This window comes from Schistocerca piceifrons, chromosome 11 (assembly GCF_021461385.2).
Source record: "Schistocerca piceifrons isolate TAMUIC-IGC-003096 chromosome 11, iqSchPice1.1, whole genome shotgun sequence".
Classification (NCBI taxonomy): Eukaryota; Metazoa; Arthropoda; class Insecta; order Orthoptera; family Acrididae; genus Schistocerca; species Schistocerca piceifrons.
In genome coordinates this window covers 63,960,944-63,983,001 of record NC_060148.1, presented here as the reverse complement: position 1 = coordinate 63,983,001, position 22,058 = coordinate 63,960,944, and the positions used below count along the sequence as shown (strand labels likewise).

At 42.2% G+C, this 22,058-nt stretch overlaps 1 protein-coding gene across 2 annotated transcripts in view; it reads left to right on the top strand.

Moving 5' to 3' along the window:
- The window catches only part of LOC124720048, a 44,735-nt gene extending 26,881 nt beyond the window's left edge, over positions 1 to 17,854 (top strand). For both annotated transcript variants that reach the window (XR_007006047.1, XM_047245306.1), the window contains exon 3: positions 17,407 to 17,854. The gene's annotated coding sequence lies outside the window, so the exon portion shown is untranslated. The remainder of the gene's footprint in view (positions 1 to 17,406) is intronic.
- Positions 17,855 to 22,058: the final 4,204 nt, after the last annotated feature.

Genomic DNA, 22,058 nt, shown 5'->3' with positions numbered 1-22,058 from the left:
CTGGAAGTTTGCCCAAGCCGATTGGACACTTTTTTCGTCTCTAGCGACATTCGATGACCGTCGCTTTCCCAGCGTCGACGATGAGGTCACACATTTTACCGACGTTATTCTCACAGCTGCGGAACGTTCAATACCACGCACCTCCGAATTGCCCCGGCGCCCTCCAGTTCCTTGGTGGAACGAGGCATGCCGTGACGCAATACGTGAGCGGCGACGTGCTCTTCGCATTTTCCGTCACCATCCAACTTTGGCCAACTGTATCCGATATAAGCAGCTCCGTGCGCGATGCCGTCGCGTCATCCGCGATAGCAAGAAGGCAAGCTGGAAATACTTTATTAGCTCATTTAACGCCTTCACTCCCTCCTCGGAAGTTTGGAGTCGGCTTCGACGGTTCTCAGGCGCGCCTAGTTTCTCCCCGGTCTCTGGGCTCACTGTCGCGCATGATACCTTAGTGGACCCCGTCGCAATTTCTAACTCATTGGGTCAGCACTTTGCTGAGATTTCGAGCTCTTCAAATTACCCGCCAGCGTTTCTCCCGAAGAAACGTGCAGCGGAAGTGCGACATCTTGCTTTCTCCTCTCACAATCGCGAAAGCTACAATACTGTTTTCTCCATGCGCGAACTCCAACATGCACTCTCTTCTTCTCGCTCCTCCGCCCCAGGACCGGATGGTATCCATGTCCAAATGTTGCTGCATTTATCAACCCATAGCCTGCGTTACCTCCTTCGCCTTTATAATCGAATTTGGACCGACAGTACCTTTCCCAGGCGATGGCGGGAAGCTATTGTCGTTCCCGTTCCGAAACCTGGAAAGGACAAACATCTCCCCTCTAGCTATCGCCCCATTTCTCTCACGAGTAGTGTCTGTAAGGTTTTGGAGCGTATGGTGAATTACCGTTTAGCTTGGTGGCTGGAGTCCCACAGTCTTTTAACACCAGCCCAATGCGGATTCCGAAAGCATCGTTCTGCCGTTGACCATCTTGTTGCTCTCTCCACTTATATCATGAACAATTTTCTCCGGAAACGCCAAACGGTAGCAATATTTTTTGATCTGGAGAGAGCATACGATACCTGTTGGAGGACAGGCATTCTCTGCACACTGTTCTCTTGGGGCTTTCGAGACCGGCTGCCCCTTTTTCTTCGCGAATTTATGGCAGAGCGCACATTTAGGGTGCGGGTGAACACTACTCTCTCCCGTACTTTCTCCCAAGAAAACGGGGTACCCCAGGGCTCCGTGCTGAGTGTTGTACTGTTTGCCATCGCCATTAATCCAATTATGGATTGTCTCCTTCCTGATGTCTCGGGCTCCCTCTTTGTGGACGATTTTGCGATCTACTACAGCTCTCAACGGACCAGCCTTCTTGAAAGACGTCTTCAAGGATGTCTCGATCGCCTCCACTCGTGGAGCATCGAAACCGGCTTCCGTTTCTCACCCAGTAAGACCGTTTGTGTAAATTTTTGGCGACGTAAGGAGTTTCTTCCGCCCTCCTTACATCTAGGTCCTGTCAACCTTCCGTTTTCCGACGTCGCTAAATTCTTGGGTCTTATGTTTGACAGAAAACTGTGCTGGTCCTCCCACGTTTCCTATCTTTCGGCTCGCTGTCTGCGTTCGCTTAACGCCCTCCGTGTCCTGAATGGTACCTCTTGGGGAGCGGACCGAGTGGTCCTTCTCCGCCTCTATCGCGCCTTAGTGCGCTCGAAATTGGATTATGGAAGCATAGTCTACTCCTCTGCTCGGCCGTCTATTCTTCGGCGTCTCGACTGTATCCACCACCGTGGATTACGTTTAGTATCTGGAGCTTTTTACACCAGCCCTGTGGAAAGCCTTTATGCTGAGACTGCTGAACCTCCGCTGTCCAATCGGCGGGCAGTCCTTCTGAGTCGTTATGCTAGCCATCTGTCTTCCATGCCTGCTAATCCAGCGCATGACCTTTTTTTCGACGCCTCCTTTGATGTCTGGTATGCAGGCCGCTCCTCCTCCCTACTACCCCCGGGAGTCCGCTTCCGTCAACTGCTCCATTCTCTTTCCTTCCGCTTTCCTAAAACCTTCTTGACAACTTGGGGTACAGCACCGCCTTGGCTCCGTCCCCGGATCAACTTGCTCAGAGACCTATGTCAATTTCCCAAGGATGGTACCCCTACACTTGTTTACCGTCGGGCATTTGCTGCTCTATGTGCACAAATGACGGAAGCCACATTTATTTACACCGATGGCTCGAAAACATCGTTGGGTGTAGGGAGTGCCTATATTGTTGGCGACACCCCAAATAACTTTCGGCTTCCCGACCAGTGTTCGGTTTATACTGCGGAGCTTTACGCTGTTCTCCAGGCTGTCCACTACATCCGCCGCCATCAGCGGATACAGTACGTAATCTGCTCAGATTCTCTCAGCTCTCTCCTAAGTCTCCAAGCTCTTTACCCTGTTCACCCTCTGATCCACCGGATTCAGGACTGTCTGCGCTCGCTCCACCTGGGGGGCGTCTCAGTGGCGTTCCTCTGGCTCCCGGGACACGCTGGTATCTGTGGAAATGAGGCGGCCGATATAGCGGCCAAGGCTGCAGTCTCTCTTCCTCGGCCAGCTATTCAGTCTCTTCCGTTTACCGATCTACGGAGCGTTTTATGTCGCCAAGCTGCTCATTTATGGCATGCGCATTGGTCAACACTTCCCCACAATAAATTGCGGGAAGTGAAAGCCCTTCCTTGCGCTTGGACCTCTTCCTCCCGAACGCGTCGTCGGGAGGAGGTAATTTTAGCTCGACTCCGGATAGGGCACTGTCTTTTTAGTCATCGACATCTTTTAAGCGGTGATCCTCCCCCACTCTGTCCCCACTGCTCTCAGCTGTGGACGGTCAGACACCTTTTAATTGAATGCCCCTATTTTAATCCGTTACGCTCCCGTCTACAGCTATCGCCTGATCTATCGTCGATTTTAGCAGATGACACGCGCTCAGCTGACCGCGTTCTACAGTTTATTAGTGACAGTGAAATGACGTCAGTCATTTGAAGCTTTTTTTTGGGGGACAACCAACCCCTTTCTATAGTGGATTTTTAAGCATTCCTTCTGCCTTTAGTTACTCAAATTTTATGATTTTGTTCCCATTGCTGCTGATTTTAAATTTCGTTTTTTTCCTGTTTTCTATGTCACGGGCTGGGCACTAATGACCATAGAAGTTTTGCGCCCAAAAAAAAAAAAAAAAAAAAAAAAAAAAAAAAAAAAAAAAAAAAAAAAAAAAAAAAAAAAAACTTCATCTGATGATGACACTCTATTCAAGATATCATGCTGCAGCCTTCCTACCAAAAAGTCTTAAATCCAGTGAGAAAGAGAATTTTACACTATGTTTGAATTCTGGGTCATGTTCGTCAGCACTAGCACAGTTTTTGGTAAGTTTTCTGTGCACAACCCACAGTTACATGTGAAAGGTTGTCTGGGTTTGTGTTGTTACTGAGTAACAGATTGGGATCATGTGCAGTGGAGGAACTGCTGGGTTCTGGTCTGTCTGGATTTATTCATACATATTGGTGGTCTCCCACTAACCATGACAGACAACTTGAAAGTTTTTCTCTTTGCAGATAATGCGAGTGTAATGCGACAGATGTGGAATGTAATGTAAATGGGCTGATAAGTAACATCAGCACCTGGCTTCCAGAAAACAAGATTAACACTTGACTGCAAAAAAATGTAATGTGTACAGCTTTTTGACATGGAACTTATAACGGTACTTTGCGGGCAGGTGTGTGAATTAGCATCATATTAATTAAAATTGGGGATAAATAGACTTTATATTGGAAGAATTAAAAAGTGGAAAGTAATACAAAACTTTAATAACTGCACAGTATTGCTAAGAAGCAATATAATGAAAAGTAATAAAAAGCAAAGTAGCAAAGACCAAGCGGGACAGAAAGATATAGGAGTGCGTTTGTTTTTTAATACATATGAAAGAACATGTAACACATTATTGAGCTCTCTACCTTCAGTTATCACGATTGGGCTAGTCAATGAAAAAGTGGTACGCGACTGTGAAATTCGTTAAGGAGATTATTTAAAGACTCTTCAAGCACGTATAAAATACATCACGTGTGACGAAGTGATCAGAGACGTTTATTGTCGGGTGAAGTGAAAATGATTCTGACAACATAATTCGAAATTCGTGTTAGCTGGGAAAAATACTCTTGGGGAAACTATTATGGTTGTGGAACCCACAAAAGTTGTACGCAACGGAAAGCTATAGTTTACGTAATTCTAAATTTTTTTTTAAATTGTGAAACGCATGTGCACAGAACATTAAGAGAATCTTATCCTTGGATGGTTGCGGGGGGGGGGGGGGGGGGGGTAACTGATACAAACAACGTGCCAGCATAAAAATAGTTCGCTTATTAACTACCAGATATTAATTAACGGAGACCTAAAATACTAAAAACGGTGCATACACGGTTAAATTGAACCCTGCATGTGAAAGACAATCACATAGAACATTTCGAGAGCGAAGAATAGATATTTCAGTGCTGAATTGATAGCCTAGGGTGTGTCTATATTTGTACATTATATGACACGCCTTACTCAGAACACGATATCGACCATTTTAATACTGTAAAGAAGGATAGGGTCACCCCCAATCTCGATTCATGTTACATATTTAGTTAGTGAAAAGAAATGTGTTAATAAACTAACTACATTTCAATTTTATCCACAATTTTGGCTTCATTACGTAGTCGTGGCTACATGATAAACAATATCTGTGGAAGTTGTATACAATGTATCGTCATAATATTTAGCCAGCCAATATTGTGGGACACCAAAAATGTAAATGCATGAAATTGTTTTTGCAGCGGATGTATAATGTGGGAGTGTGACGAACTGTATTGAGAAACTGGACATCCATTACGTATTTGCATGTTTATCTGCGAAAATGATCCTTGTCGGTACATCGGCATAGAGTTCGAATAGAATGGCTGGAACATTGCAAACCATTCAGATTAATCGAACATCTAAATACGTATAATGCTGGTATCACCAGGATTTGTTCTTTCTCCTCACCCCCGTGGCAGTAATTGAATTAAGAGTCAGCCGGGAATAACATTTAAATCAATTGATGACCATTGAGCTAGCATCATGAATTTTCAAACATCCACTGCCATGTACGAAGGCGAGTGACACCACGAGTGCTAACGTCGATCGAGGGGTGTCGTCGTGATCGTATTGAATGACATTGAGCAGTCACAGTCTCTTGTAAAAGCAAAATTTCCCTCTCTGAAGCTGGCTGGTCAGTCAGTGAAGTGAACATTCCTCTTTCCTACTATGTCTGACACAAACATGAAGTTTCAATTCCTTCACTGTTATTTTGTTTGCTGTTATGTTTTTGGGCATCTCTGTGTACCAACCACTAGTTTACAAACTTTGTGTAGGCCATCACTCAGATGTCTCGTGGTTGGCCAGCTACTGTAATCTGCTTTCTTGTTTCGCTCTCTTCTCTTTTTAGCGTCTCTCAGTGGTTTTTTATTTTTTTTAAACAAGGAACTGATAACCTCATAGTTTCCCCCCACCCCCCCCCCCCCACCCCGCCCCTTTAATCCAACCAACCATCAGATGTCTCGGAATTCTGACTGGCAATGAAACTGGATGCCTGCCAGAATTCTGAGTCTGGCCATGTGCGTGATCTGGCAACACTGTAAGGTGTAGAAGTTTCTGGAGCAACTGTCATCCTCAACTCGAGATGTTGTAGTGCTGAATCTGCTCATGGTGTAGTGGTAAATGTCATTTGATGTCAGGAGTTTGAATCTACTCCTTCATTTATTTTATAAACCGTGTTTGACATTCAAAAGAGACATGCAGCAATGCAATTTGCACACGGAGACGTGCTCTCCGCATTTTTAACCGTCAATCTATGATAGCAAACTGCATTCATTATAAACAGATGCGTGCAAAGTGTCTTCGCGTTCTTCGGGATAGCAAAGGAACTAGCTGGATTTCATTCACCGGTTCTTTTAACAGTTCCATGCCTTCCTCTGTTGTGTGGGTCAACCTCCATTGGCTCTCTGGGACCAAGATCCATTCCCCAATTTCTGGCCTGACAGTAGCAGACAGTGTCATCGTGGATCCTATTGCTACCTCAAACAACTTGGGCTGCCGTTTTGCAGAAGTTTCGAGCTCCTCCCACTATCACCCTGCCTTCTCCATCAGAAACGAGCACAGGAGGCTCGGGTGATACCCGTCTCTTCTCCGAATTGTGAGGGAGCTAGATCATGCTCTGTTTGTCCCGATCTTCTGCACCAGGGCCAGGTGCCAAACACCTTCCTTCCAGCTACCTCCCCATCTTATCTCACCAGCTGTGTTTGCAAGGTGGTGGAATGTATGATTAATGCCTGGCTGGTATGGTGGCTCAAGTCTTGCACTTTACTGGCTAATGCACATTCTGGATTCTGGGTGCGGTGTTCTATAGTTGACCATCTTTTTACTTTGTCCACCTATTTCATGAATGGTTTTCTGCTGAAATCACAGACTGTGGCTGTATTTTTCGATTTGGAGAAGGCCTAACACAGCCCCTGGAGAACCGGTATCCTCCATACTCTGTACATGTGGGGATTCCGTGGCTGCCTGCCCCCCCCCCCCCCCCCCCCCTCCCCCAGGTATTTGTAAAATCCCTTTTTGTTAACGATTTTGACATGTATTGCAGTTCTCCACAGACCTGTCTCACTGAGTGATGTCTTGATCATATTTACTCCTGGAGCATCGACAATGGGTTTTGCTTTTCCACTGACAAAACCATTTGTATGAATTTCTGGCGGTGCAATTGGTTTCTCCCAACATCTTTACATCTTGGGCCTGTTGCCCTTCTGTTTGTTGAAACTACGTAATCCCTGGGGCTCATGCAGTTCCTCAATGTCTTAAATGTCCTCAGTGGTACTTCCTGGGGTGCCGATCGAACCACCCTCCTTCGTTTGTACTAGTCCCTTGTCCGTTTGAAACTCGACTATGGGTATTTTGCTTGTGCGTCTGCACGTCCATCCCTCTTAATAGTCTCAACACTATTCACCATCGTAGCATCCTTTAGGCCACTGGCACCTTGTACACTAGCCCGTTTGAAAGTCTGTATGCTAAAGCTGTTGAACTATCACTGTCCTATCATCGTGACTTTCTCCTCGGCATGTACGAATGCCGTTTGCCATGTGTGGCCACCCATCCTATGCCGCCTCCTTTGATGATTCGTTTGATCGCCAGTATGAGGCACGCCCCTCTTCTCTGTTGCCTCCTGGAGTCCGCTTTCGGTACATGCTGTGGTGGGCTTACCTGCACACTACCTGCAGCTTTCCCGGTGGGTGGCTTCATGAAGCGGCCCATGTTAACCTTGGCCTTCATTTGCTTTCTAAAGACACTACACCAGCCTTACTCTATCATCTTCAGTTTCATGACCTTCCCATGGAACTTCGCAATAGTACCTTTGTATGCATTGACGGCTCTCGGACTGACCGTGGGCTCGGGTGTGCCTTCATCATTTGCACCAGTGTCTTTCGATATTGGCTTCTGGCACACTGCTCAGTATTTACAACTGAGCTCTTCGCCCTGTATCAGGCCACGGAGTACTTCAGCAACATGGCCTTGTGTCGTTGTTGCACGTGAATCGCTACCCTGCCCTGAACTTTGCCAGCAGACCAAAAATATGGAAATCGTTATGGCGAGGTCCCCTCCCCCATATCAACCAAACATTATGATGAGGGTGGTTGGTCTAGTCTCTTCCAGTTGAGCTTGTAGGCATTTCAGATTACCGTAAGTGGCGTCACATTGTTTTGGAGGATAACCGCATTGTCCACATAGAGAATGCATCGGCGCTTCTTCCTTAGGCAGCCTGCTGACTTTAGAATGTTGAACAATAACTGTTGGCATTAATGGTTGCATGTAGTGGCACGGAATCTGGCTGGAGTGGTCCATGGTAATACTGGAAGACTTTAAACATGATTTCACAACAGATGGCACTGAGTGGATGTTTCCACACCTGCCATGCTGCTTTGATTCCTTCACGAGATGCATTATCTGCATTTTATCACCAGTAACAGTGTGGTCCAGGAAACTTTCATCCTCCTTGGCGTACTGTTACATGTTTCAGATGATTGAGTGAAGCAGTCATTTACTTGCCTTTCATCATTTCATCCAGCTGGGTAGGCACCCACCGTCGCCAAACCTTTTGGTGCCCAACGGACCCACAAATGATGTTGTAAACACCTTTCATACAAATTGCCAATCTCCTGTCAAATGTCCTCAAGAGGCACACACCGATCTGCTTTCACCATTGCACCCGTGTGGGATATTTTGTCAGTCAGCGACAAACGTGGCCTCCATGAAGTCTCATTGTCGTGCAAGTGTTTGTGACCTTCACAAACTCGCAGCAGCACCACCACTACTGCCACCTCCCACTTCTCATAGTGAGACACTTTTCCCCATATGCACTTCCCTGTGGATTTTGATGGATGTTTCTACATCTACATACATACTCTGCAGTCCACCATATGGTGTGTGGCGGAGGATACCTCGTACCACAACTAGCATCTTCTCTCCCTGTTCCACTCCCAAACAGAACGAGGGAAAAATTACTGCCTATATGCCTCCATATGAGCCCTAATCTCTTATCTTTGTGGTCTTTCCGCGAAATTGTACTGCAGTCAGCCTCAAATGCTGGTTCTCTAAATTTTCTCAGTAGCGGTTCACGAAAAGAACGCCTCCTTTCATCCAGAGACTCCCACCCGAGTTCCTGAAGCATTTCCGTAACACTTGTGTGATGATCAAACCTACCAGTAACAAATCTAGCAGCCCGCCTCTGAATTGCTTCTAATATCCTCCCTCAATCCGACCTGATAGGGATCCCAAACGCTCGAGCAGTACTCGAGAATAGATCGTATTAGTGTTTCATAAGTTTTCTCCTTTACAGATGAACCACATCTTCCCAAAATTCTACCAATGAACCGAAGACGACTATCCGTCTTCCCCACAACTGCTATTACATGCTTGTCCCACTTCATGTCACTCTGCAATGTTACGCCCAAATATTTAATCGACGTGACTGTGTCAAGCACTACACTACTAATGGAATATTCAAACATTACAGGATTCTTTTTCCTATTCATGTGCATTAATTTACATTTATCTATATTTAGAGTTAGCTGCCATTCTTTACACCAATCACAAATCCTGTCCAAGTCATCTTGTATCCTCCTACAGTCAACGATGACAACTTCTCGTACACCACAGCATCATCAGCAAACAGCCACACATTGCTATCCACCCTGTCCAAATGATCATTTATGTAGATAGAAAACAGCGGACCTACCACACTTCCCTGGGGCACTCCAGATGATACCCTCACCTCTGAAGAACTCACCATTGAGGACAACGTACTGGGTTCTATTACTTAAGAAGTCTTCGAGCCACTCACATATTTGGGAACCAATCCCATATGCTCGTACCTTAGTTAGGAGTCTGCAGTGGGGCACCAAGTCAAACACTTTCCGGAAGTCAAGGAATATGGCATCCGTCTGGTACCCTTCATCCATGGTTCGCAAGATATCATGTGAAAAAAAAGGTTAGTTGCGTTTCACAGGAGTGATGCTTTCAAAAGCTGTGCTGCTGCATGGACAGCAATTTCTGTCTCAAGGAAATTCATTGTATTCAAACTGAGAATATGTTCGAGAATCCTGCAACAAACCGATGTTTGTTTCTCATGCCGTAGAAAATGAATTGCATTTTGTCACTGGTATGCAGAACTGCCATTGTCAACTGCTGACGGTAGCGCCGTGCCACAGAGCTGCCAGTAGATGAGGCTGGACCAGACCAAGATAGATCCACCACTAGGAATGGATATGTCGACTTCACATTTACAGGTGTAATGTAGCTAAAAAAATATATAGGGCTGAAGACTTCCTTATTTGGTCTAGGTACAGTATTTTATCTCGTTGACTCGTGTTTGTTCCTTACTAGTCTGCTGTCACAGCTCGTACTGGCCAGAGCCTTCTCTTCGCTGCTGCCAACATCTGCATGCTGCAGACTTGCACTCCAGGTGCAGCCCACCATCAATCGTACGGTGATAACACGTTCCAGGGCCGACCCCAAGCTTTCTCCACATGCACTCTCAAAACCACTGTGAAGTGCACTGTGCCAAGTTACTATAATCTGTTCCTCATAAGAATAAACCTGATGTAAATAAACGAAAACGTAATTACTGGTCAGGAGCCATAGCACACGTATACTGGCATTGTTAAACTCTTGGAAGTAGTTCCTACTTACCTAGTAGACATCTTATTACTAAGTTACGTTAAATGAAACTGTTAGATATTCATATATGTTAACAGCCATCAACAATTATCTCAATCACGCTTTAGCTACGTAGTTTTTATTTTCAAAATCGTGTACAATCGCAGCCTCTGCAGCGTTGTGCTCTGATTGTCACGCTGTTAATGTGCAGTATGAAAATGGTTGAGGCTGCTTTCTTTCCGTAATGAAATATGCGAGTGGAACACGGTTAAAAAGTTCCGAGAAATAGGCTGTTCTTAATGTTTTTCGTAAATTTATGGAGATAATCGACTTTGAAGTTTTCCAGCATTCTATATACTTCGGGTGATGAACAGACAGCGCACGTATGACACAGTCAGTAGCGCATTAGAATGTGTACCAAATTCTGTTATTCATGCATTAGTTCAAATCTCCCGTGTATAATTTTTTTTTCTCGTTCGACTTGAAATACCTACAGCTCGTAATTAGAAAACTCATCATTTTTTTTATGAATAATGCAAGTCTTCTTGTTTCTACTTACATATTGGACACGAAATTCCTGTTTCCATTTCAAATACAAATTCTTAATTATCAATGTTTTATGAAAGACTGTTCATAAGTTGTTTAAATTAAGAAAACATAACAAATTAATTTTTTTAAGGTAAAAGTGAAAAACCGCCCTGGTACATAAGTATCACAGCAACACGAAAAACAAAAATTTTCACAGCATCGAGTCCATCACACAAATGCTGCATTTTTACATTTGCTGCTGGACCAGTACAGTATGAACCCAACAGAACTGATCTGGAGCCAAGCTGCGGGATTTGGCCCGAGAAGTAACAAGACTGTTAAGCTGCCAGACATACTGGAACTAACGCATGCAGCTTTTTCACACGTCACTGCCGAACACTGGTGGGCTGTAGGATGGCTCGTCACAAAAGAAGGGAAAATGCTGCATCTGGTTGGCTTCATGGATTGTTGAAAGGCTCATTATCAATGTAGCAGGTGACACTTCCAGAACTGAAATATATCTCTCGGATTCGGATAAGGAAGGAGTTAAGAGATTACCAGAAGACTGACTGTAAGTAATACCTTCAGTGGCTTCAATATTTAACTATGCGGCGAAATCCTACAATGCTCTCTTACATTACACACAGCTTATGCAGAAAAATTACCCTGTGGTTAAGTCAGGAATTTTCATTTTTCTTGTTTCTAATGACAACAGTACGTTACCTAAAAATGGTAACATGTTGCGGTTTTTGTCTAGTCGTCCAAGGAGCATATTGTGGGAGACTCGCAGTGTATTATTTCATTCCGCTTAAAAATTAAATGACATTCGAAAGCTGTATTGCTCCTCTGCTTGTCTCTTTTTACGTGTGAACTGCAGCTGGCCACGTCACTGCAGGCTAGCTGTACCATCTGACAGACCAGTGCTATCAAAGTTAAATATGCCTGTAAAGCTGTTGTCCCGTGTTATCACGAAGTAGATGTGCGCGTAACGCACAGCACAAAACGTACCCTTATTATTGTACTTGACAGTATTTGAGACAGCTTGGCTGCAGTCCCACGTGAAACAGAAATCCAATGAGGTTCCAGCAAATGCGGAAGGATACTTAGTGTAATGTTTAAACAGGTTTATTCTTATGATGAACGGATTATAGATGTACCTTTTGCTGTACAAGCCTTTAGTAGCCACACTCTTTCACAGAATTGCCACATAAAACTGGATGTTGTTCGATGTACATCTAAAGTGAAGAGCCAAAAGTGACTTCATTACCTTTGTTCTGCTTCTGATGATGATCTTATATTGTCCTTTCAAGACGCTGGCCATTCCATTCAGCTGCTCTTCGGAGTACTTTGCTGTTTCTGACAGAATTACAATGTCATTGGCAAACCTCAAAGTTTTTAATTGTTCTCCCTGTACTTCAATTCCTACTTCAAATTTGTCTTTGGTTTCATTCACTGCTGTCTCAGTGTACAGATTCAGTAACATCGTGGATAGGCAGCAATCCTGTCTCGCCCCCTTCTCAATCGCCACTTCCTTTTCATGGCTCCTCGAACCTTATAACTGCCATCTCCGACCTGTAAAAGATTGAAATAGCTTCCACTCCACCGAGCGAGGTGGCGCAGTGGTTAGCACACTGGACTCGCATTCGGGAGGACGACGGTTCAATCACATCTCCGGCCATCCTGATTTAGGTTTTCCGTGATTTCCCTAAATCGTGTCAGGCAATGCCGGGATGGTTCCTTTGAATGGGCACGGCCGATTTCCTTCCCCATCCTTCCCTAACCCGAGCTTGTGCTCAGTCTCTAATGACCTCGTTGTCGAAGGGACGTTAAAAAAAAACACACTAACCACTAACTAACCTAGCTTCCACTCCCTGTATTAACCCCTGCAACGTGCAGTAAAATAGTATATAAATTCTGTATGTTGGAAAGTTCATCTTGTATTGCCTATAGAGTCTGTCTTTTTTTATCATGAGCAGCACCTACTAAAATGTGCAGTACTAATTTATGCCTACTCGTTGGAAATCATAGGTTTATGACGGTGGGATCCATCTTGTATAATAAAATATAGTTACTAAAAATTTATTACTTTGCCAATACTCTCCAGTTTCTATAGCCCATCTTCCTAAGATCTTCGATTACTCCATCTTCCCATCTGGCTCTTGGTTGACCACGTTGTAGAAGAGGCCAGGGCTCATCATGAGTTGTAGAGCCAAGAAAGAAGAAGAAAAATTCATTAATTTTTAATTTCGGACTGCTGGTCATTAATATGGGTGCTACAGATTTCAGAAAACTCAAGCGATCAAAAGCATATTGGCATACGGTAGACATTTATAACAGCTCAGCTGCAGTTGGCACTGAATGTTCGGGCCATGAGAAATACCTTTTGAACTAATTAAGTTTGGTCTAATACAAGTATGTTGCCTGAACAGAGGGAAAATAGCCCTTTCATTAGAAAGTAGTATCTCGTTTGGAATCTATGTAAGAATGGATAAGATTTGGCCTATGGCTGGATACACGAAATTTTATAATTTTAATAACTTTGATTGCCATCATTTCTTAGAAAACTGATTACTTTGTTACAATTGTAAAACCAACGGAATAGTGAGAATAATGAAGTTTTGTGCGGGAATTTGGTTCTACAATTTTAGATAATACGCGTGCCATGCAGGAACTTAACATAAAAATGTTGAAAGAGAAAGAAGAATGAAAACATAAGAAATAAATATGTGATGCATACAAAGTAGGACAGTGGGACCCACCCATCTACATCTAAATGGACACTCTGCAAATCACATTTAAGTGCCGAGCAGAGGCACATGCCTCAAAAACGAACACCTAGATATCTCTCTGTACGAGCTCTGGTTTCCCTTATTTTATTATGATGCTCATTTCCTCCTATGTAAGTCGGCATAAAGATATTTTGGCATTCAGAGGAGAAAGTTGGTGATCGAAATTTCGTGCGAAGCTGCTGTCGCAGCATTGAAATTTTGTTAGAATCTGCCCCAACGAAAAACGCCTTTGTTTTAATGATGTCCACCTCAAATGCTGTATTATTTCAGTGACCCTCTCTCCCCTATTTCCTGACAGTAAAAACATGCCCTCCTTTGAACTGTCTCTTTGTACTCCATCAGTCCTATCAGGTAAGGATCCCACACGGCACAGCAGTATTCTAAAAGAGCCTGGACAAACGTAGAGTAAGCAGTCTCTTTAGCAGATCTGTTAAATTTTCTAATGTTCTGCCAATAAAATGCAGGCTTTGATGAGCCTTCTCCACATCATTTTCTGTGTGTTCCTCCCAATTTAGGTTGTTAATAATTGTAATTGCTATCTATTTAGTTGAATTTATGACTGATTTATCGTGTAACCAAAGTTTAACGGATTCCTTTTAGCACTCATGTGGATGACTTCACACTTCTCATTATTTAGGGTCAGTCGCAAATTTTCACACCCTACAGATATCTTTTCTAAATTGTTTTGCAATTTTTTTTATCTTGTGATGATTTTACTGGTCGATAAATGACGGCATCATCTGCAAACAACGTAAGGCAGCTGCTCAGATTGTCTCCCAAATCGTTTATATAGATAAGGACCTGTAACACTACCTTGGGGAATACCAGAAATCACTTCTGTTTTACTCAGTGACTTTCCATCAGTTACTATGAACTGTGACCTCTCTGACAGGAATTTCATGAATCCAGTTGCATAACAGATGACATTCCATAAACATGCAATTTGATTACAAGCTGCTTGTGAGGTGCGGTGTCAAAAGCCTTCTGAAAATCTACAAATACAGAATCAGTTTGAAATCCCTTGTCAGTGGCACTCAGTACTTCATGTGAGTAAACAGCTAGTTGTGTTTCACATGAGTGATATTTTCTAAATCTGTGTTGGCAACATATGTTCCAAAATCCTGCTGCATATCGATGTTAATGATATGGGCCTGCAATTTAGAGGATTAGTCCTACTACTTTTTTTGAATATTGGTGTGACCTGTTCAACTTCCCAGTCATTGGGTTTGGTTGTTTCGCTGAGCAAATGGTTGTATACGAGTGTTAAGTATGGAGCTATAGTGTCGGCATACTCTGAAAAGAACCTAATTGGTATACAGCCTGGACTGCAAGACTTGCGTTTGTTAAGAGATTTAAGTTGCTTCATTTCACCGAGGCTATCTACTTCTACATTACTCACGTTGGCAGCTGTTCTTGATTTGAATTCTGGAATATTTACTTAGTCTTCTTTCGTGAGGAAATTTCAGAAGGCTGTGTTTAGTAACCCCACTTTGGCAGAACTGTCGTCGATAGTGTTCCTGTTGCTATCGCTCGGAGAAGACATTGATTCTGTCTTGCTGCTAGCATACTTTACATATGACCAGGATCTCTTTGGATTTTTTGCCAGATTTCGAGATAGTTTCATTGTGGAAAGTATTAGAAGCATCTCACATTGTAGACTGCGCTAAATTTCGAGCTTTTGTAAAAGATTGAAAATCTTGGTGATTTTGTATCTGTTTATGTTTGGCATGTTCTTTTTGTTGTTTTCGCAAAAGTGTTCTGACCTGTTTTGTGTACCAAGAAAGCTCCATCGTTTGTTAATGTATTTGGTATAAATTTCTCGATTGTTGCCAATACTATTTCTTTGAGTTGAAGCCACATTTGGTCTACACTTACATCGTTAATTTGGAAGGAGTGGGGAGCCTGAGTCGTGCTTGAGTAGCTCAGTTGGTAGAGCTCTTGCCTGCTAAAGGCAAAGGTCCTGAGTCCGAGTCTCGGCCCGGCACACAGTTTTTACCTGCTGGGAAGTTTCAACCAGCTACGTTTTGCTCCATACAGATTTTGAGGACATGATTAGAATAATTACAGCACAGACAGAGGCATTCAAAGAGTCATTCTTCCCACGCTCCATACGTTAATGCAACATGAAGAAACCGTAATAAATAGTAGAATAGGATGTACCTTGTGCCATGCGCATAACAGTTGTTTGCAGACTATAGATGTAGATGTATATCTGTAGTTCAGTGCCTTGAACCAAACAAGGCATTTGCTCTGCCCTTCTTCATATGGTTTCAGTATTTACTGTTACTACTGTTCGGTATGGATTCCACTCTTTGAGAAATATTGTAACGTAGGAAATATTGTAAGCAGTGTGCTTCGTAGAGATATTCCATTTCCCTAGTATTCTGTGAATTTGCTGAAGTCTGCCGTGCACTTTAACCTGCAATTGAACCTGTGTGTTCGTTCCATCTTGTCCCCCTACTGTGCGCCGGTAATGAGACGATTGTCTGCAGAATTGGAGAGTGGAGGGACATTTAGAAGACATTCTCGAGAAGTATGGACAGGATGAAAGGACACGTGTTAAGACCTCGGGGAATAACTTGAGCATTTAAAGGAAGCTACACAAGATAGAGTTTGGAACATATTCGGCAAATAATTGTGGATGTTGGGTGCAAGTGCTGTTCTGAAGGCATGGTGGGCTGCATCAGTCAGGAGATTGCAAATTGAGGTACTTGTGTGAGCTGACTGATTCCAGTTGTGATTAATTCATATTGTAGTCATCTTACAGTTTTGCACATTTGAAGCAAATTCCTGATGGTTGCAGAACTTTGTAGACCTGTCAAAACCTAGCTCAGTATTATTGCATTTTAATAACAGTAGTAGTAGTAGTAGTAGTAGTAGTAGTAGTAGTAGTAAGAAAAACGGTGTATGTTTCAAGGAAATGGTGAATAATAGCATTGGCCAAGAGTGCCTTCTGAAATGAGAATAACCTTCTGCTGAATAAGCACATCAGCTGACACAGTTGGAAGAAATTTGTGAAGACCTCTTTTTATTGAGTGATCTGACATGTGGATATGAAACTTGTTCATTAACAAAGTAGGAGAAAGCTTGCTTCAAGTTGAGGAAATTTCATTCTCCTTGAGAGAACTAGTTGGACTTATCAATTCAGAATGCTTACCATCACAGTCTCAAATTAAGAAACCCACAATTTTTGCTTTTGTCCAAAAAAAGAAAATTCATGCCCCGAGATACTGGTTGCCAAACATGGACCCTCGGGTGCCATTTTACGCTCGCTACTTTCCAGAAAATTTTTAGAGCACTGTATCTCTGGAACAGCTGTAGATTTGTTTTGCTTTTTTGTTGAAATATAACTTTGATTACAGTGATCTGCTAGGTTTAGAAATGTGTGGAAAGTAGTCTTGTGTTAGCTTCCTGACATTTTTAAAAAATGGAATAAATTTTCTTTGGATGCTCCTTCTGTTGAAGCTGAACTAAGTGTAAAAGTAAATTCTGTGTACTCAGATGTGCCACAACCTTGCTATACACTGTTTTCTCAAAAACTCTTTGAAAACTCTGGTAGCAAAGAAATTAACAGTAACTGTGTAAGTTATCTCTTTTGACCTTCTTTACGAAGTGGTTTCACTGTCAGCAAATTGAACACACTTGATATGCTTTGCAGAGGTAACTGAGTACAGAACTAATATGAGGCACGTTGATCTGCACAGTCCTACTTGAAATTTCATGATGCTCGTGGGAGTCTTTACTATTTAATGATGTAATGATTGATTAAATTTAATCTTTGTTCACCTCCTACAGCTGCGTGGGATGTAGTCATGCTTGAAAAAAACTGACTCCTGTTGTTAATTGTTTCAGACTGGCAATGGACAAATCAGAGGAGCAGTCGATGTCAGAATTAGGACAGTGTGGAGGGAGGATACGGGTCATTAGTGTTGCCGGCAGAGAGAGATGCACCTCGGCGATCCAGTCGGAACCTTCAGATGGCTGAGTGTGGCTGCGGCTGCGACTGGGGCAACTTTACCGTTATCTCCGTGTGTTGCTGCATGTGTAATTTATTATGAATGTATTGTGTGACATTCTTTACAGATTTGGACCTGTACGTTTGATTTGTGGCGAGTGTGAAGTGGCTCGTTCAGGTGCCTTTCTGGAAGAAGACTGTGCAGTAGTGACTGAGCGTTAGGTCACTGCTAGTTAACAGTTTTGTAACTTCCTTTTTCACTTTTGTGCCACATTGCTGTCAACAGAGTGATACTGTTATTTTTTTTTCTTGCGACTAGTTTGTAATAAAACTGAATGAAGATTTTTACCACTTTATACTAGTGAGAGGCTGATTCAGACCTTTACACTTCAACTGTGCCTTCTCTACCCTCCTTCAAACGGAGAGTTGTGTGGTGTGCAGAAAGACACTTGTTGTTTCCCAGAGTGTTTACTGTGTTGAATGTACATTGAATGTGGAAGGTTCTACATACTGGATCAGGAACTGAGCCCAGACACCTCGCTCCGTAGTGATCAGTGCAAGCACACCGCAGTGGCGAGACTGTTTTTGCAAGGTGAATGGGTTCGAGTCCTAGTCTGGTGTGTTTGCACGCACTCGTATAACCTGCTAGACAAACATCAACCTGATGAAGTGTTGATCAGCAGACAGACATGTTTAAAAGCAGATTAAAGGCCCCCCCCCCCCCCCCCCCCCATTATAAAGTGTCTGTGGCGAGCACTTATATTGAGTGAGTGTCTCTCTCTATATGTTTCCCAAACCACATTGTGTTTGTCTTTATATGTATGAGTGACTCTGTGTGCTCTGTTGTGTTGAATACCCACACCGTTGGTTTTATACAGGTCGATGCGCGAAACTGCTTTCACACTACACTCTTCCATTGTTGTAGCAATCTGCTCCAGCTGCTGCAGACGCTGTATTGAAGCTGAAAGTTTTAATCAAAGTTGCGGAGAAATATCTACCTGGGCTCTGTTGCATAGCAATCAGATTTGCTTTCAGTTCATAGAAATGTCAACATTGGTGGATTTAAATGATACGTGAAATTACTTCTTTTCCGAAGAAAGCATAAAACTATTAAATTAGAACTGAATGCTCCCATTGGAAATGTTCTCGAGCTGGTATTCATTAATAGATCACAATAGAAGTATACATCAATTGTGGAATAAACACATACCTTCTTGAAATGAACAGTCTTTTATTGACTTTTGGGCCAGTGAAATTCTTCTTGTAACATGAATTACCTGTTCACTGTTTTATATACAGATATATAATACCGTATCCTTCAAAATCTCGCAGTGTTGTCGATTTCTACTTCACGAGAATGAAAACTCTTAATTCTTAACACGAACAAAGATTTCCTACACTAAGAATAATTATCTGAGTGCTAACTGGCTTAGTGTAATAAAGAATAGCTTTGTCTCTCTCTCTCTCTCTCTCTCTCTCTCTCTCTCTCTCTCTCTCTCTCTCTCTCTCTCTAGCACCGTCACATGAAGTCACTCTGCTTTCTCTCATATTGCATGATACATCCCCCTCTTGTGGACGAACGTTTTTGGGCAAAAACAAACGAGCATTCGCACAACACTATGTTGATGATTGTTCATGACGCTGTATACTATATAGAAATATCTGTAGTAACTTTTTCTTATTAGTCAATATACTATCAATTGGAAATTGTACCTAAATTATACATTGGGGTGCATATACTATAATGAAGTAAAATATTGTGCTAACAAATCTGTGCTGCTTGAAAATTACTGAAATGTAGCTTATATGCATAGCTTATTTAGCTTGCATTAATTCATTTCTCGAGGATGGCATTAGATGTGATCAGAATCTTGTTCATAATCACTCGAAGATTCTGTCACGTGCCTTGGGATGTCTCAAACTTGCAATCTAGCCATTCAACCAAGCCCCACAAAGGGAGACCAAGGGAAACCTCGGGGTAGATTCACCACCCTCGGATTTCTCATTTGGAGAAAAAAAAAAATAATTTGTTGAATAACAATGGATAATAGGATATTTACATTATGCTTAATTTTTGATATGTATTTAAACACTTTTCACAAAAGAAACACAACACTCTTAATCTTCTGTGTCTTGAGGTGAACAGTTGGGTTACGTCCATACACGATTCCCTTCTATTTGTCATCTCCAGGTAACTGATTTGAATTCTATTCCCATTTCATCGTATTCTTGTGGGTATTATTTTTTCAGCATAGGGTTTATGTGAAAATAAGTCAGTGTAAGTTCTGTGAAAAAGGTGTTTGATCTATGATGAGTTGAAATAGAATCTAATCTAAAGTCCTCTCCAATTCTCTGTCCTGAATTCTAAATATTCGGAAGTTGTAAGATGTTCTTGATCCTTATTGATAACCATAGGATGCACTATACACTAAGCCAACTGGTGATGCCGTTTCAACTTAGGCTGGTCATCTTGCAGATGCACCTTAATACTTGTTGATGTGCTTGTAACTGCTCAGCATTTGCTTAGTTGGTAACTTTATGAGTAACAATTGACATAACAAAATTTACATACACAGGTATGTTACAACAATAATACAATTACAAAGAAAATGTCCATTACAGAAGATTGAAACAAAGTATAAGCGGGTTTTTAGCTGAGAACGGGTTACCCCTTCCAAACAGCGTTACTTCAGCTCAACGAGATTAAAAAATATATAAATAAATAAAAAATACAAACATACACATCTTCAAAAAATATCTTGCTGTAGACCAGATTCATTTGAATCACTAACCCATGGTCGTTGTGCTTTGAGAGACCTGATTGAAGTTATTATTAATTAATTAAAAGTTAAATGAAATCAGTCATACTAGATCCGAATTCTCTGCATTCTTGAAAGAAAACTTATTTCTACATTGAAAAACAAATACATAATGTCTGCATACATCTCGAACATTATGCCTGAAAAGAAAAACTAACTCCTAAATTGCAAAAAGAAACAAAATATCCGAAGTGTTGTTCGTAGTTTCAATTTAAAACTGTCTAATCAATGTTATTTGATACGAATAGTATCTTCAATCTTCAGAATTTTCAGCCATCATGAAATTCCTTCAACAAGTGATGATACATTCCTTTCACCTTTTCATTCTTCACATCCTTCAAAACATAGACCCTGGATGAGGTATTTTTGTAATCACAAATGGTCCTTGATACAACATGGTATATACGATCTGGGAAACCCAGGAAAAACCCGGGAATTTTTTCACCTGGGAGAAAACCGGGAAAAACCCGTGAATTTTTCGGAATTCCGGGAATTTTTCATTGTTTTAGCCTTCAGTCAAATTTTTGTAATTTTGACTGGTAAGAATTGATTCTCTTGCAAAGAATGTTGTATCCTGCTACTGGAGAATGATACTGCAGTAATAAAATATAAACGAGAGGAAAACTAAAACTTAAGTGACAAAGGAAATGCGCCATTTACAAAAAAAAAACACCATGCACACACAAGCGTCTGCAAATAGCAAAAATATGCCAAAGGTCGTAGGGCGAAGGCTGTGCAATACTTCGTAACAATAAACGGCTTTCTATGAGCGTGACGTCACAACTGTTTACATTAGTTTCATTTGACCAGTTGCCAGCGGGCTCATGCACATGTGCAGTTGACTCGCGTATGAGCACTGCTACTTGAAGTGTGGCTGTATCAGCAGTAGCAGCAAGCAGCCAGATGCAAACTAGAACAATTTTTCTCGTGTGCCCTAGCTGGCAGATTTGCGCATGCGCAGAGTTATCTGAGTTGTAGTGGGGAGGGCGTTAGTCTTCACGTGACCCGTGTGTGTGTTAAGTGATTTCGCTGCTTCTTTGTTTACAGCTCCCACGACAAACGAAAACAACACAGATTTCTGTCGCCGGGAGCTCTCAAGTGAATTAAAATATATGTACCTAATTACGGAGGGCAAAAATATATTAGTTTCAGTTTTGAGTTTATTTTATTTCCAAGTCATTAGCAGTCAATCATTAATCGCCTTGCACAACAATGAAGTTATTTGAAGCCATTTTAACTATTTTTCGACCGTCACTGTCTCAAAAAATATGTAAAGGTTTTTTAAATTACTGCTACCAGTCACAAACTTTGTCAACTATTGTATTATTTATTTATTTATTTATTTAGCGACATGTTTCAAGGTAATAACTCATCTTCAGGCTAAATGGCATTACATAAACAACTTTACAATAAGGTCATATTGATGTTACGTAGTCTTTTTGTAAAAGCTGTGGTCATCCTGTGGAAGAAAACTTAGTAAGAGGCGATGTCACTTTGGTTCAAATGGCTCTAAGCACTATGGGACTTAACATCTGAGGTCATCAGTCCCGTAGACTTAGAACTACTTAAACCTGGACATCACACACATCCATGCACGAGGCAGGATTCGAACTTGCGACTGTAGCAGCAGTGCGGTTTCGGACTGAAGTGCCTAGACCTGCTCGGCCACAGCAGCCGGCGATGTCCCTTTGGAAGCTGGACTGATTTTCATGCAGACATCAGTCCAGCTT